We start from the raw sequence: 16,680 nt of genomic DNA on the forward strand, positions 1-16,680 counted from the left end.
GTAATACTCTCTAATCAGTGAATTTACAACCACTCTATGCCCCTGCCTGAGTAACGTTTGTAGGGTAGCATCCAGGCAGAGCTAATCGCAAAGCCTTGTAAGGGCTGGGATTGGAACTGGATTGCAATTTGCACGTCTTCACTACCTGTCATAGTCACAGGCAGAGGCTATATTGGACTGAGAATTACATGTCACATTTAACTGATCTATACTAGGAACTAGAGGTCAGATGAAATAGGTTACACAATCGACAGCAAGGCTTAGCGATGTGTGTAGGGAATAGGTATCTATCTATATTTCGCCTAAACCACTGAACCGATGTTGATGAAATTTGGCATAGAGATAGTTTGAGTCCCGAGAAAAGACATGGGATAGTTTTTATCCCGGTTTTTTTAACAGGGACGCGCGCGATAACGCTTTTCTGTGACAGACAAAATTCCACGTGGGCGAAGCCGCGGGCTGAAAGCTAGTCAACTATAAAGGTAGTTAGGTACATTTTGCGACAAAAATGTATGGTTTGACATCGAGATGCTAGCTAATTACGTGGACTAAAAATACATAAAAACAGTTAACATTGTCTGTACTCATGCATGAGGTTGAAGCCTGTTTATTGCCCGCCCGGTGAAGCTGAAAATGTCCTTGTCATCAGCAATGTCCGTCCGAAAATGTTTCAACTGTTTTCAAATATTAGTAGATAGAATAGCATAAAGCCCCACGTCCACCCGCTCGCAGTCTGACCAAATCCCCATATCCTAGTGTGTCCTCGGCTTAACTTTCTAAAAACATTGCAGTAGCATGATCTGAATAAACTAATTTCAACCCGCCGATGCATCCTCTCCACAAACGGGTTGACTGCATATCAGGATTATGCAATTTGTTTCAAAATAGCTTTTATTAGATGTGCATAAGACTTCAGTAATAAGCTTGATGTGCTGTCGTCACTAGCTACACAAACTATTACTAATGTGGAAGTGGCGGGGCACATAGCTCGTAGAGCTGATGACCGCTGGGGCAGAAAAGTTCTTTGTGGCGACCACGAGCCGGAAGACGTAGCGTGGGCACTCAGGCCTCCTACTAGGTAAACAGAGGGGTATTAAATGTTAAAGAAATTAATTTTACTCATGTTCTTCATCAATTTATTCATTATTATAGACTCAATTGATTTAGCATAGGCGCAGATAGGGATTGCAATCCGGTATCATTTTCAATCCGGCCGGATTGCAAAGTTACTTGGTCTAGTATTTAGTGATTTTTAGTTTTGATAATAGTACATAACAAAAAAAATAAAATACGTATTTATGGAAAATAAAGTCACTTTTATTTATATTTTTCGGTATTAATTGTAATTTTTGGTAAGTACGTACTATTTTTATTATTTTAAATTTGTACTTATAAATTCAACTTCAGTTCTTTTTAAGAAATAATGACTCCTAAGAAACAATTATACAAGAAGCATTTATTTTTTGCAAAGGAAAATGCAATGTAGTGTCGCGGCACGTCTAGCGATCTGGCAAATGCGCGCGCGCTTGACTTTCCCAGTTCACGTTCGTGTATTTTTTGCTTTACCGGATCCGCCACCGGATCCGGCGCCAACTCACCGGATCCGGTAGGTCCAAAAACACACCGGATCCGCCGGATTACCGGATCCGCCGGATTACCGGATCCGCCGGACCGGATTGCAATCCCTAGCGCAGACCACCGATTTTTAGTTGGCCGATAGTTGGGCCCGATTTTAATTTTTATGTAGAATCGTTCGATACTACACTACCCAATCGGTGTAGTGTGCGCATTTATCGGTCAACTATAAGTTGGTGGTCTGCGCCTAGGCTTAGAGACATAATTAATAACTAGTTTTTTCTTTCTTTCAATCTCCTAATTCCTCCTAACATACTCATTAGAGATTAACCAACGATTTAAAGTGCAGTTATGTTTTTGCGCTTAAAGTCCTGCACCTGCTTAGGGACACTATGTGTGCCGGTAAGATAAGCTGTAAAGCTTCCTAAAGCTCGGATTAAGCTTTAAGATAACTCGGTGTTAAGTACAGTGAGATAATTAGAGTTGGTCTAATTACCTATCTACCTTAATAAGATTTCTACAAATACCTACCTACATACATAACTAACAAATAATTAATTATTCTAGTTTTTGCCCCCGAATTCACATATCTCGTCAGTTTCTCCCTTTCAAAAACTGGGATAAAAACTATCCTGTTTTTTCCAAGGTCTCAAACTATCTGTAGGGGTAGGTAATACCTACCTACTAGGTATTACACCACATTTGGAGTAAATCGGTTCAGTCATTCCGTAGTAAGCGTAAAAAGGTAAAAGTGAGACAGAGGTGCTTTCGCATTTATATGGAGTAGGTAGGAGAGACCCACAAGGTGGACCGACGACCTGATGAAGGTAGCAAGGCGCTGGATGCAGGCCGCTACCAACCGCGCGATGTGGAAGTCACTGGACAGGCCTATGTTCAGCAGTGGACGTCCTGTGGCTGAAATGATGATGATGAGGTAGGAGAGATTAATAATAAAACAAAATAATAAATACGTACCTGTGCTATTTTTGTGTGAGCTAAGCTGAAAACGTATTGATATCCATATCCATTTCTATTCACTACGAATTCCATTAAAGTCAAAGTCAAAGTCAAAGTCAAAATTTCTTTATTTGTTTAGACTAATAAATAGTTCTTACAAATCGTCATTTTGCTCTTAAGGAGCCTCTACATGTCTCATAATCTTTTTACCCTACCAGCGCTTCGAGACCAACATTTGGCAAGTGCTGAGAAGAAGCGCCGCAACAAACTCAGTCACCACTGTCTGCCGGTTAATATAAATAAATATAAATAGTAGTAGTAGGTACATTCGATTCAGGAGCAGTTCACTGAATTTACCATGCATTCTTGTATGGTGTATCTTATAAGAATGGGTATACAAGATTGCGTGGTATATTAAACAAGGTAGTGACGTGCTAATATCTAGACTTACATATTAAGATACTAGTAGAAATGACTCGCATACATAAATTTGAATAACTTGGATTGACCAGTCCCCGAAAGCAGCGCCTGTTCACAGACATGACGAGTGAACCAGCCATCGCTTCACTCGACCATATTAGAGGGAATGTAACGACATTCAAACCTTAATTAAGACCAAGACAGGTCCGCAGATATTTAAAGACTGCTAAGGGATGAAACCTGTCCCTTTGGGCGGGATGAGGGGTTGAGATCCCGTTTCAGGGGCAGATCGGGAACTACAGACCCCTAATTTATTTCTTGCTTCATTTCCTTTCGGCAACTAAACGGCGCTTACATTGTGCGACGTTTTTATCACAGTAGATAAATCCTGCGGTTTTATCACAGTTATTTTTATTGCAAACTAGCTGACCCGGCGAACTTCGTACCGCCTATGTTCGTTTGAAATAATAATATTATATGGTGAAAGAATTTTTAAAATCAGTCCAGTAGTTTCGGAGCCTATTCAATACAAACATACAAATATTTCCTCTTCCGAGTAGGTACATAGGGATTTTCTAACTTTTATCTGTAGCTGGAATCTAGTTCACAGACAATGCTTTAACAAACTGTGAAATATTGTCTGTGATGAATAGAGTAACATTAACAGAGATTTCAAATTGAAACACTTCTATAGACTGTAGACTTTTTTAAAACTCATTTATTTTTGCAAGTAGGGTTTTAAAAAGGGCTTTTACACGACCCAATATTATATTAACGCTTTAACCCTATCACTGCTTCGGGACAATATTATAAATGGGCCAATTTCTGGGAACAAGCAGCGCAAGAAACTCGGTCACTATTGTAATTTTTAAGAAGTCAGTCGTTCCGTGTAAATCCCACTGGCTGCTGTAAATAAAGAATCCCGGCGTGAAAGAAAGATGCATAATTAATTGTCAGCCTCTCCTTCGTTAGTTAAAACAAGTTAATTTGCAAAAGAATGTCCCGGAAAAATTCGGACTCAAAGAGAATTTGAGCCGTTGAGGTTTGGGGAAAGCGGGGCCATTTCGGGGATTTTTATGGAGAAAAGTTTGAGAAACTTATACTTGAAACTTTTGATATCAAAGGTTTATAGTATGAGAAGTGCACATCAAAGATTTTTAGTTATTTGAGGTGCAGGATCAGGACTCTCTTCAAATTACACAAGGCAAATACCAAGGATTTGTTCTACACTCCCCTACATCTGGCAAAAGGGGTTGTGGAGATCTATTTCTCCCTTAGGGCCCTAGGCTCGCCCACGGCGACTTTTTGTAGCGATGCAGTCGCGCTGCTATAGCGCGTCTGTTGTGCGTTGCAAATGCGCCTATCGCCTATCGCGCATTAGTAGCGATGCTGTCGCTCGTTTACGAAAAAAGACGCCGCCGTGGAAAAGGGCCCTTAGTCGTCTGTTACGATATCCACTACAAGATTTGGAATGGTCATAATATACTACTCTGCCGTAACCACACGACTATTTACCTTCCTAGCCTATTATAAGTTTCCTTCCTATTTATTAGTGAGTAGAATAGGACCCCCCCACCAAATCATCTCGTGGATAGGTATCGAATCTTCGATACCTATCCACGAGATCGTAAAAGGCTTCAAATCTTCTGTATATTTTCTTTCAGACTCAAAATAACCTGCTAAAAATCCCCGATTGCAAGCTTAACCAAGTGCCATTAAACCACAGATTGTGGCATCATTAAAAGTTGTCTCTGTCCACACGTTAGCGGAACTATCCCGGGGATTGCCCAAATCCCGGACTTTTCATGGGAGCAGCCCGTAGTTGTCAAGTGGCGAAAAAGTCGAGAACGGAGCGCGGCCGGACGGGAATACGGGAATTTGAATAAAGCGCACGTTTAGGTTAGTGCTGGGTGTGCGACAGATTTGTCGATAACAGAAATTGGGCACAACAAATTGCCTTCTTTGACGCTTCTTGTCCTTGACTAAAACTGGACAAGGTTTGGGTTTAAAACCTTAATTTGTAGACAATACCTAGACAGTCACAAGTCCAAAAATCAAGAATTATGAAAATGAATAAGACTTCGTCCACTGTAGACCAGAGTTTGAATGATATCTTTTCTTGAAATATTTATCCTATGATTAAGGTTGTTGATTTGAGGACAAGGACATCATCTTATCTTATTCCTTCAAATTGGATACAAAATAAAACACGCACAGAGGGAGAGCACACAGACAGAGTAACTAATTACACTGAATCTTGGATGGAAGTAGGTACATGCAGGATTAAACAAATAATAATGTTAACGTAAAATTAAATAAGTTATTGCTAAAGTTATGGGAAACACGTCCCTCGACGTAATACTAAGTGTTGTTAATGTGACTTTGCAACGAGGTTTATTCTGATGATGGAAGTATCGACATCGATAGTTTCCATTCCACGTCATCTCCCTACCGACACCATCTGTCGTTCACTAAGCGAATGTTTCAGAACATTTGATTCTGAATCCGGTGCTGGGCCACTAAATCTTTCTGTTTCTTATTCGTGATTTATGCTGATTTCCGGCCTGGGACACCATTGAACGTATCAATTGTAGGCAATGCTAAGTAAGATGATAACAAGGGGACAACTTAACTTTGCTGAAATCAAGTGTAGTAGATTTTTTTCTTACGAGATCGAATCAGAAATGAGGAGATCCGTACACGAACAAAAGTCGCTGACATAGCCCAACGGATTAGCAAGCTGAAGTGGCAATGGGAAGTTCTGGAGTGAAGGCCACGCAGCGTGAGACGTCCACCCACAAGATGGACCGACGTCCTGATAAAGGTAGGTAGCAGGAAGGCGCTGGATGCAGGCCGTTACCAACCGGGCGATGTGGAAGTCATTGAGGGAGGCCTATGTTCAGCTGTGGACGTTCTGTGGCTGAAATGATGATGATGTGTGATAGAGCGAGTCCCATGTGCCAATGGAAAAATATTTAAAAAAATTGTTTAACCTCATAACAAGAGACCAGTTTTGCATCAAACAAAAGAAAAATAAAATCAATTTATAATGATATTTTTCAAACATCAGCAGCACTGCGTCTTTCTCTCACACACCACCTCCTCAATGTGAGTGACAGGGACAAATGGAGTTCCCCAATTTGTTTGTTGAACCTTTAACCCGTAAACAATAAATCGCCAAATGTCTGACCCGATTAAGGTCGTATCAGGTAAACACAATTTCCAACGCGACGAAATTTACCCGAAATTCGGGGTATTGTTTAAAACAAAGGTGGTAAATTTTCAGTTATTATTTATGGCAATAAATTATTCGTATCTTATCTGGACGTGGTCTACTTTCAGCGCCAGTTGCAGTAGTGGGTTTGAATCCCATGAGGGACATTATTTGATGAAGGCATAACATTCATGCTCAGAGTTAGGAAAGTTAAAGTCATAGGTAAAAGCCATTTATTTTCTGCAAATAGGCTTTATAAAAGCGCTTTTACACGTCCCTGTATTACTTTAACCCTACCACTGCTTCAGGACAATAAATAGGCCAGTGCTGAAGAAGCAGATAATCTTCATACCTATTTAAATCCGCTATTTAGCCGACATAGTACGATAACAAGCTTAGTAGTTTAGAGCTAGGTAGGTAATTAGATTAAACAATTTTAGTAATTCCCAAGATAATTATTGTTATGGATCATCATAACTCACTGAAGTTATGGAATTACTGGGAATTCCTAGAAATACCTACTAGATACAAGGAGCTGTGCCCGCGACTTTGTACCTACGCCTGAAAATAGTTTGAATATTTTTTCCCGTTTCCGCAACATTTTTCATTGATGGTCTACTCATATGTGTTCATTATACCTATAGCCTTCCTCGATTTATGGGATATCATACACAAATAGGTATACTTTCTACGAATCGGAACAGTGTAGTCCCTGTCATTGGGGGAGGAGGACTATGTTCAGCAGTGGACGTCTTGTGGCTGAAATGATGATGATGATGAACCAACCAAACAGTTAAAGAGTTTTGTTCTTCAGCTTTAACACATTTCTGCAAGTTTAAGGCCGGGTACGAGGGCGGCACTGAAAATTTCGGGAATCAAGGAAGTGAAACAAAATTACTATTTAAAAATGTATTTATTGCTTTTTAAAGTATTCTCCGCGAAATTAGACACATTTTTCCATACACGAAACCAATCATTGAAGCAACCATTCCATTCGGAAGTTTGGGTCTCCAAAATGGCCGTTTTGTAGGCGTCCACAGCTTCTTCAGGTGATGAAAATCTCTGACCACGCAATTTATTCTTTATTTTAGGGAAAGTATAGAAATCATTAGGGCTTAGGTCGGGGCTGTACGGCGGATGGTCCAATAATTCTATGGTTTCTTGCTCTAAAAACTCTTTTGTTCTGTGCGCGGTGTGAGAACTCGCATTGTCGTGATGGAGGATGATGCGGCGGTTGCAGTTCTCTTTACGGAGTTCAGAAACGACCTGTGGCAAACAAATGCTAGCATACCATTCTGCATTAACCGTTCTTTGTCCCCCAAGAGGAATAGTCGCAACATGGCCGGTTTTGGAGACAAACGTGGCCACCATTTTTTTTGCAACACTCCGTGAACGAACAATTTTTGTTGGCTTTAACTCATTTTCGAACACCCAAACTCGTGACTGGTTTTTTGTTTCGGGTTCGTACGCGTATATCCAGGATTCGTCACCTGATACGATGTTGTATACAGCATTTGAGGATCCTAACTGCCTGTCCGGCGGCATGCCCGCGATAAGGCAACTTCCCCTTCCATTCGTCAAAGTCAACCGGCTCGAAACGACTTATCGACAGCATGCCCCGGAAGTAGTCAAAATCAATACTTAAATAACAATTTATTTCTAAATTACTAAACTGTATACAATAAAAATTCTAAAATAATTACATTAAATAATAAACATGAAATATGTAATTGAATATAATACAGAATAAATTCTGAAACCATTATAATATCTGCAACAATGTCCAGGAAGTAATCAAGTAAAGTATTTAATTTTAATAATGGGTTTTTAAATTCTACCAAAATTATTACAATAACTATCTATAAGCAACTAATAATCGTATAAAATACAATATTAATTCTAAAATCATTACACTTTTTCGTAGTCCATTGAGTTCTTGTAGTTCTTCTCAGCACTTTCCATTTATAAAATTATCACTTCACGGGATTTATTGCAACAATATCTATTTTAACGGTAAATAAAATATTTACCCTCCCTTAAATAAGTATGTAAATATTTTATTTACCGTTAAAATAGATATGTAAATATTTTATTTACCGTTAAAATAGATATTGTTGCAATAAATCCCGTGAAATGATAATTTTATAGTAAAAATCTACACTTATAATAAATCTGTAGAGAGGTCAATTCTCTACATTAAATATATTTTCAAAATAACTATCAGGGGGTGATTAGTGATCGATACTGGTGCCAAAAATGCAATCAGTAAAATTTTTGTCTGTCTGTCTGTCTGTCTGTATGTTCCTTATAGAAACAAAAACTACTCGACGGATTTTAACGAAACTTGGTACAATTATTCTTCATACTCCTGGGCAGGTTATAGGATACTTAGGAATTCCCACGGGAATGGGAATTAGCGGGAAAATCGTTTTGTATGAAAAATCTGAACCGCTTAAGTTAGACGCTTGAAATTCGGCATGCAGGTACCTTAGTAAACTTAAAGCTTAGTTACAACAGGATATTGCAAAATTCCCACGGGAACGGGAGTTGGCGGGAAAAAACATTTGTATGAAAAATCTAAACCGCTTAAGTAATTTGGCAAGCAGGTACCTTAGTAAACTTGAAGCTTAGTTACAACAGAATATTGCAAAATTCCCACGGAAACGGGAGTTAACGGAAAAAAACATTTGTATGAAAAAATCTAAACCGCGTAAGATACATGAAGGGGGTAAAACGGGATCCACGCGTACGAAGTCGCGGGCGGCCGCTAGTGCAACATAATAGTTTAAAATATTACTTGCCATTTATGTTTGTCTCGAAGCGCTGGTAGGGCCCAAAAGATATGGAGATGAAGAAGAGAAGTGCCGCATAAGGGCTACCTTTTTTAGGGTTCCGTAGCCAAAATGGCAAAAACGGAACCCTTATAGTTTCGTCATGTCCGTCTGTCCGTCTGTCCGTCTGTCCGTCTGTCCGTCTGTCCGTCTGTCACAGCCGATTTACTCGGAAACTATAAGTACTACAGTGATGAAATTTGATGGGAATATGTGTTGTATGAACCGCTACAAAATTATGACACTAAATAGTAAAAAAAAGAATTGGGGGTGGGGCCCCCCATACATGTAACTGAGGGATGAAAATTTTTTTTNTTTGTCCGAGATAGACATACTTACTTGTCAACAATCTCGAGAATCGAGCTCCTAACCGAAACTGGGTAAGGAGCAACATGGACATTCGACATAAGCTTCGTTTTTTCCATATTCATCCGAAGGCCTACCTGTTGGGAAACTCGATTAAGGTCTTTGAGCATTGTGATAAGGTCTTCCAACGGTTCTGCCTTAGTACGCAAAACAGACAGACAATGAGGCAGCAAGGTTCTGAAGTGGAGGCCACGTACCGGAAAGCACAGCGTAGGACTCATAACCACAAGGTAGACCGACAGAATGCAGGCCGCCACCAACCGGCCATTGTGAAAATCAGCATCGGAGCCTGTGTTCAGCTGTGGACCTCCTATGGCTGACATGATGATGGTTTTGTGAGTTGTACATCGATAATCAAAAAGGAAGAAATTACAAGCATATTCAAATTTTTTACCACTCTCTACAATTTTTGTAACACGTGATTTGAATGACTCTAAAATTCGTTCCGCCAACATAAAACAGGGTAATATAATAAAGGAGTAAAAAAGTTTGTTTGATACCTGTGATTTCACAAAAACACTTTAATTATTTGCTAGTCCATATTATAGGCTCATTATCAGTAACCATTCATTATCAGGTGATCCGTCTGCTCGTTTACCTCTTGTCACATAAAAAACCAAATGCAATGGATAGGTACCCATAACGTAAAAATGGTTTTAAAATACTTCAATTTTATGAAGTGCTGTTTTGTACCAAATTAAAGATATTGATTAAAATCATTATTTTATTGTAAACAATCCAGAATTCTTACGAATATAACCAAATATTAATTTTATAGCACATGACCTCAATTCCGATATTAATATCGGAATTCCGATATTGAGATCTAATATCGGAATCCAATATCGGAATTGAAAACCTTCCGATATTACATGCCCTACTAGGGACCTCTGCTTAAACTCCCATGAGTGCACAGAGGTACGCAGGTAACCGCGTGTGATGCTTATAGCAATTTTCGATAGCTGCAGAACCCCGTACATACGTCATACATATTATAGAAAGAAAACACCCAGACCAGATTAATAAACAAAGAGACTGAACAAAATTGATGCGTACCTATATAATGTTATTAACCACATGCAAAGCTTCGTGAATTGCAACAACTATAATTAAATTTATTATCCAAGCTCTAAATAATCGCTACTAAGAGTAACTTATCATAAAAAAAAATTCCAATCGCTCAAGCTCCCAAGGGCCTACCGATAGGTCAGGTGACGTAATCTTGAAATTCTTAAAGCCGGCGCAGAACTTCCAGAAGGTCGGGCGACGCCACGGCCACTTTGAACAGTGTTTACTTCTGCAGTTATATTTTATATTTATTCGATTCTAGAATATATTCCCAAAAAGTCTGAAAGGTGTTTTAATTTGTATCACTTGGATATGATTTCTATTAGAAAGTGTTGTGAGTGTGACGCTTGAAGGGAAGGAAGTCAACCTAACCTAACCAACTGCGTATTTCTATACTGTGTAGCTGGAAATTGTGGCGGGAGCTCTTTGACGCGCTGTTTTCGGCGAAGAATTGCGCGCGCAGATTTTGACAGCGCGAAATACCTACTTTAGAAGAAATACCAAGCCTTAAATCAACCTTTATTGCGCATGCAAAACTCCTAGAATTATCCTTGAAAAATTGCCAATGCAGTTTATGTAACCAAATCATACAAATATCCAGTTCGAATTGACTCCCAAACCGGGGAAATGTAAGTCTTATTCCAATGCAATAAATAAATATTGAAGTTCAATATAAATCTGAAGATTTTCTCAAATGTGACGTAGTGGGTACACATGAGAAATATGATTCGATATTTTTAAGCATGTTCAGGAAATCTCGAACTCAAATTAGGTAGTGAGTTAAATCTGAGAAATCATTTTGAATTTGTTTGAAATATATCATTCATCTCCAGGTTTGCATTTTTATTTCATGACTTACGAGTAGATAGATATTGTATGTTGTCTCGTACCTAAGTAATTTATTTCGGCTACAAATCACTGTAAATGTGTTGACATAATTTGATAGAGAACCGTTTTAAATCAAACTACTGCCTAAGGGATGCCTGGGAGAGATCGCTCACCAGCGACAAGACCACCTAAATTGTGCCGTATCTTTTGTACATTTCTATCTTTTTCTTTTCTTGTCTTGTGTGTTCTTTTTTATTTGGTGTACAATAAGCTTTTTATAATATATCTGTTTTTTCAGAAAAGTGACATCACTAAACATCGTTGGGTGTATTCTAACTTTTAGTTAATAGGCGAGTAGAATAACCTAACTAAAACTACAAACGTCAGCAAGGTGTAAGTAATTATTCCAAACAATGCATTTAGTTGATGAAGATACTTTATAGGGTTGCAAAAACATAGACTGATTTTAACTAACTTCTTTTACAGGGTGAGATAATTCACATAACAGAGAATTTGCGTTAAAATTTTTAACAGGCGTCTTGACAATGAAAGAACTTTCTTTCAAACAAACAATTATAAATTAGAGTCTTCTAGGTACTTTGGTCGTCATTATCACAGTTATTTATCTATTCAATAGTAATTCGTTATCGTTAAACTACTTACTGTAAGTTTGCTTCTAAATACAGCTATGTAGGTACAAAAACTTTTTGTGTAATAAAAATAATTGAATGGTTTAATCTAGCCAACACAATAATAATATGTTAATGAAACCAAACAGACAGTTCCATTAACAATAATAGACAATTTGAACTTGTTGGTTCAACCCTACTACCAAACAAATGTAATTACAACTTGCGCTTTTGGTCTGGTACTCTGGTCACGGGTCTAGTGCAAACGATAATCTAGGTCGAACTGTATTCTAGGTAAAGATAGAATCTTATCTTAAAGATATCAAATATTAAACGAGCGAGAGTGAGCAGAAAAAGGTAAAACACTATGTAAAAGTTAAATATTATACTTAAGTATGTTAATTTATTGATAATCTTAGTTAAAAAAACGATAATAAACAGTGAAACGAAATAAATACTGTTTAAAGCAAAAGTAGACTTTGAACGCCTACAGTAATTCTCTAGCAACATTTCGAAAGAACTTGTATCGCTACTACCAAACATTGCTAGGCGCTTAGAAACTGGAGTCACATCCTCTATACCATTTTACTCGGAGTTACCTAGTAAATGAAATCATGTTTTCTAAGGGAATTTATTTACATCACGCGTACTGTAAATATTACGTGTAGCCTCGTACTAAATATGCTAAAGGCTCACGCGTCTTGTGATTATTCACCATCACGGAAAGCAAGCCGAGGCGTTTGCGCATTAAACACGTGGGTTGAGTAAGAGGACACACACATGAGAGGAGCGAGGAATGAGGGCACACGCGTTTTGATACCCTCACTATAGTCTATTCTATAGTCCTAGAGACTACTTCAGAACGGAGGCCATAATAAAATAGCCATAGGGATTAATGGAAGTCCTATAACAGGTTCAGTTAAAAAGTCGACTGTGGAGTTAACATAACTTACGACTAAGGCCACTTGGCATTTGACATCTGTCTTTGACTATTGGTTATTATTTTAACTACGAATCAAAAAACTGGGATTTAGTTTTAGTCTAAACCGCGTGAGACTATGAGAAGGAGCCTAGTACCTACCAACAGTTGGTAGGTTAAACCAGTTAAACGTTCAATATAAACATCAGAAGTTATCCAAATCTTTAAGCATCTTAGCAAGGCAAATGAAAATGCGTTTTTTCGCTCTCCTGTAAAATTTACTCTGCTGCACTTACTAGGTTCTTAAATGGTTCAGCCGAACTATTGACATGCCTTTTAAAATGGGACTAAATTCCAATTGGTAGGACCTCAGATCATAGACTATGATCTAAGGGTAGGACAAAGCAGGGCAACGCCAGGAATGTGACTAAAATTTTGTGACTTTTAGTCGGTCCCTTAGATCATAGGCTATAATCTGAAGTCGGTCCATTGCCATTATAGAGATAATAATCACTGTGAAAAGGTCTACTACGATACAATAAGGACTACATAAACTTATGGGCGATAGGATTAGTTTACTAAATACTAAGTAGGTATTTCATATAAACCCACTAAGTTTTATTCCAATTACAAAAGCCTGTAAGTATACTTAATACTTACATAAATGACTTTTAATTAAAAGTAAAGCGAGCACTTTATAGGCTGAGAAAATAAAGTTTATTAACTTAGTGAAATCTACAAGTAGGTACTAGGTAAACCTTTGACGTTTCAAGTGGTGTTATTTATTATACTTAAACGATTCTAATATTCTTACTAAAGTGGTTGAATTAAGTTAAATGTTATCTCAACTATCGTAGTAAAATTACGTAGGTATAATAACTTCGAATTCGTAGTTATTTATTTCGCGGAGTGTGCAAGCTAAAAAGAACTTAGTTATTACCTAAGTTAAATTATCATAACATTAACTTGAAAACATCTAATTAAATACACTTAAATGCATGCTCATTTTCATAATCATGTTTAAAACGGAGCACAAAGGGCATCGTGGTTCGTGGACCAAGAGTCCAAGCTAAGTCTTGAGCTACCAAATGTTCCGGCGTATGACATAATTCTCAACTGTGCAGTGATAGTGATGTAGTACCTTCCTTCCTACTATAATATCCTGTTCAAGTTCTTTATCGATGAAATCATCGTAAGCCTAGCCGCAGACCACCGACTTTTAGTTGGCCGATAGTTGGACCCGATTCTAATTTGTATGAAGAATCGGCCGATACCAAATCGGTGTAATGTGCGCACTTTCATACATGTCCATACTGATTAAAATCCTGACCCAAACTATCGGCCGACAAAAAGTCGGTCGGCCTAGGCTAAAGCAGGTGAAGCCAAGCAAGAGCTTCCACGTGGATAAAAAAAATAGAAGTAAGAAAAATGAGACAGAAAAGTTCTCGAGTGACGACCACGGGCCAGAAGACATAGAGCGTGGGCAGGCCCCCCACTAGGTGAACCGACGATCTGGTGAAGCAGCGCAGGTGGGGTCGTTATTTAAAACCTTGGGGGAGGCCTTCGTAGAGCAGTGGACGTCATTTAGCTGAAATCGAGAACGCGAGTCAATAAAAATATCGATTCGACATTTCCCAGCCTTCTCGACACTTACAATGCACCCTGCACTAGCCAAATCCTTGAAACCTCCATCGGGGTCAGTTTGTCTTCAACTGGATTGCCAAGCGAAACGCGACTCTATCTCCGAGGTATAAAAGTGTGGGTTTAACATTTGCATGGAGCCTGTGCGGATGATTTATATGATGGTCCGCAATGCGGAGTTAATTCTTTTGGATGTGTGTTTACGTTTACATGACAATGGAACTGTCCCTCACACTAGTGAATTTTACAATGGTCACTGAAAAGGAAATTAATCACACTTACAAAGAGGTAGGTTGGTGGTCCGACGATCTGGTAAAGGTCGCGGGAAGAGCCTGGATGCGGGCAGCGCAGGACCGTTCACTGTGGAAAACGTTGGGGGAGGCCTTTGTCCAGCAGTGGACGTCATTTGGCTGAAACGAACGAACGAAAGTAACTAGGTGGTTGGTACTCTTATGCCCGTTTTCACCAACTATCCCTAATTTTGAAGTGACCCCTATGAAAACAAAATTCGCAGACCTTAAACATTCCCTTGAGTTATTAGGTCCTTCCCTTCTATGATCTGAGGTCCAGCCAGATTCCGTCATTTCATCTTCTTCTCCACTCCACTTTGGTGGAAATCGGGCCTTAGTAGTAATTAGAAGGCACCTATTAATGTTAACGTCATGTAGGCCTATCGTTTGCGTCACCTTAGCCTTTATGATTTGCAAATTAACTTACGTCAATATTAAATTAATTATTTGCTTGAATTAATAGGTTGTTGTAATGTGCCATTTCCTTTTGATGTCGGTTAAATAAATTATGTTGTTTTCTGCTAGTTTATCCTTTCTAATACCTATCGCTTCTCCCTCCAAGATTCTAGGCACACTAATTGCAAAACGCCTCACAGTCACGATAGCACGCGCTGCGAACGACGCGCGACGTTCCTCAATGCGCGGGACGCCTTCTCGCGACAGTGAGACAAGAACTTTTAAAATTGTGTCAACTTTTAACGATTGTGGTCAAATACCTGCATTATCATGCATAAAAAAAAACAAAGACTTCAATCAAATGAAATCAAAAAATAAAATTATTTATTCGCAATACAAACATTTTTCTGGCTTAACCCTTTTTAATACCTATCGCTTCTCCATCCAAGATTCTAGCACAAAATAAGATTCTAGGCACACAGTTTAATTGCAAAACGCCTCACGATAGGGCACGCGCTGCGAAATACTTTCCTCAATGCGCGGGACGCCTTCACGCGACAGTGAGACAAGAACTTTTGAAACAAAAACTTCAAGCAAATAAAATTAAAAATATTTTATTTCTTTTTTGGGTGGATTTGATGTTGATCATAAGAAGCCTTATGTCTGCCTGCCCTGTCAGCGGTTCGGGACAAACATTTCATTAGCATGTAAAGGGCTTGTTCCCACGAAGACATCCCGTTTTTTTAGGATTCCATTTAGCAGTAGTATACGTTAATATTAACGTTCACACGAGCATCCCGTTTGCAGTGTCCTGCAAAAAACCGATCCGATTTCAAACACACTTCACGCGCAAGTCTAGTTTTGCAGGATTACTGGAACGAGCCCTAAAAGGTGTTTATCTTTTATTCTCTGCTCTGTACTTTTTGGCCCAAAAACCATTGAGCTCATCTTGAAAACTTTTGTACTCAAAATTTCGCATTTGGCTGTTATCCTGCCTAAAATATGCGTCATAACACCGAAACAACTGGAACAAGGCAATAAATCAATAACAACTTTACACATGGATATTCAATTCAAAGAATAGTGGCTAGACAAACATTATTAATATATTAGAAAACAACACATAACAATGGCCGTATATTGACTGCCAATAAAACACTTGAGCAAATTCAAATTTTTGTTGGTGTTATGACGTCACAGAAATGTCGCACGGAATTTGGAGCCACTTACGTAGGTAAGTTTAACCAGAAAAACGTCTAGATTATAAATAATAAAAAAATATTGTCTGTAAATATTTTTTTAAGAGTAGATAGCGTGAAGTTTGAGTAAATAACTTCTCCTTTCTATAAATAATAAGTGCAGCATAACCTATATTGCACACGCGTTTAATTCTATAGAATTGTTTTCAATATTTGTCAAATTTTAATAATAGGTAATGTTTAATTGTTTGTACAGATGAAAATGTCGTCATGGCGTACTACCAAATACGTACATTGACTACCTGATATAAAAAGGAAATCATTTCGTAATTTTACACTACTCTTAC

Source organism: Ostrinia furnacalis, unplaced genomic scaffold, assembly GCF_004193835.3.
Source record: "Ostrinia furnacalis isolate ACB-3 unplaced genomic scaffold, ASM419383v2 OfSCF3961, whole genome shotgun sequence".
NCBI classification, from domain to species: Eukaryota; Metazoa; Arthropoda; class Insecta; order Lepidoptera; family Crambidae; genus Ostrinia; species Ostrinia furnacalis.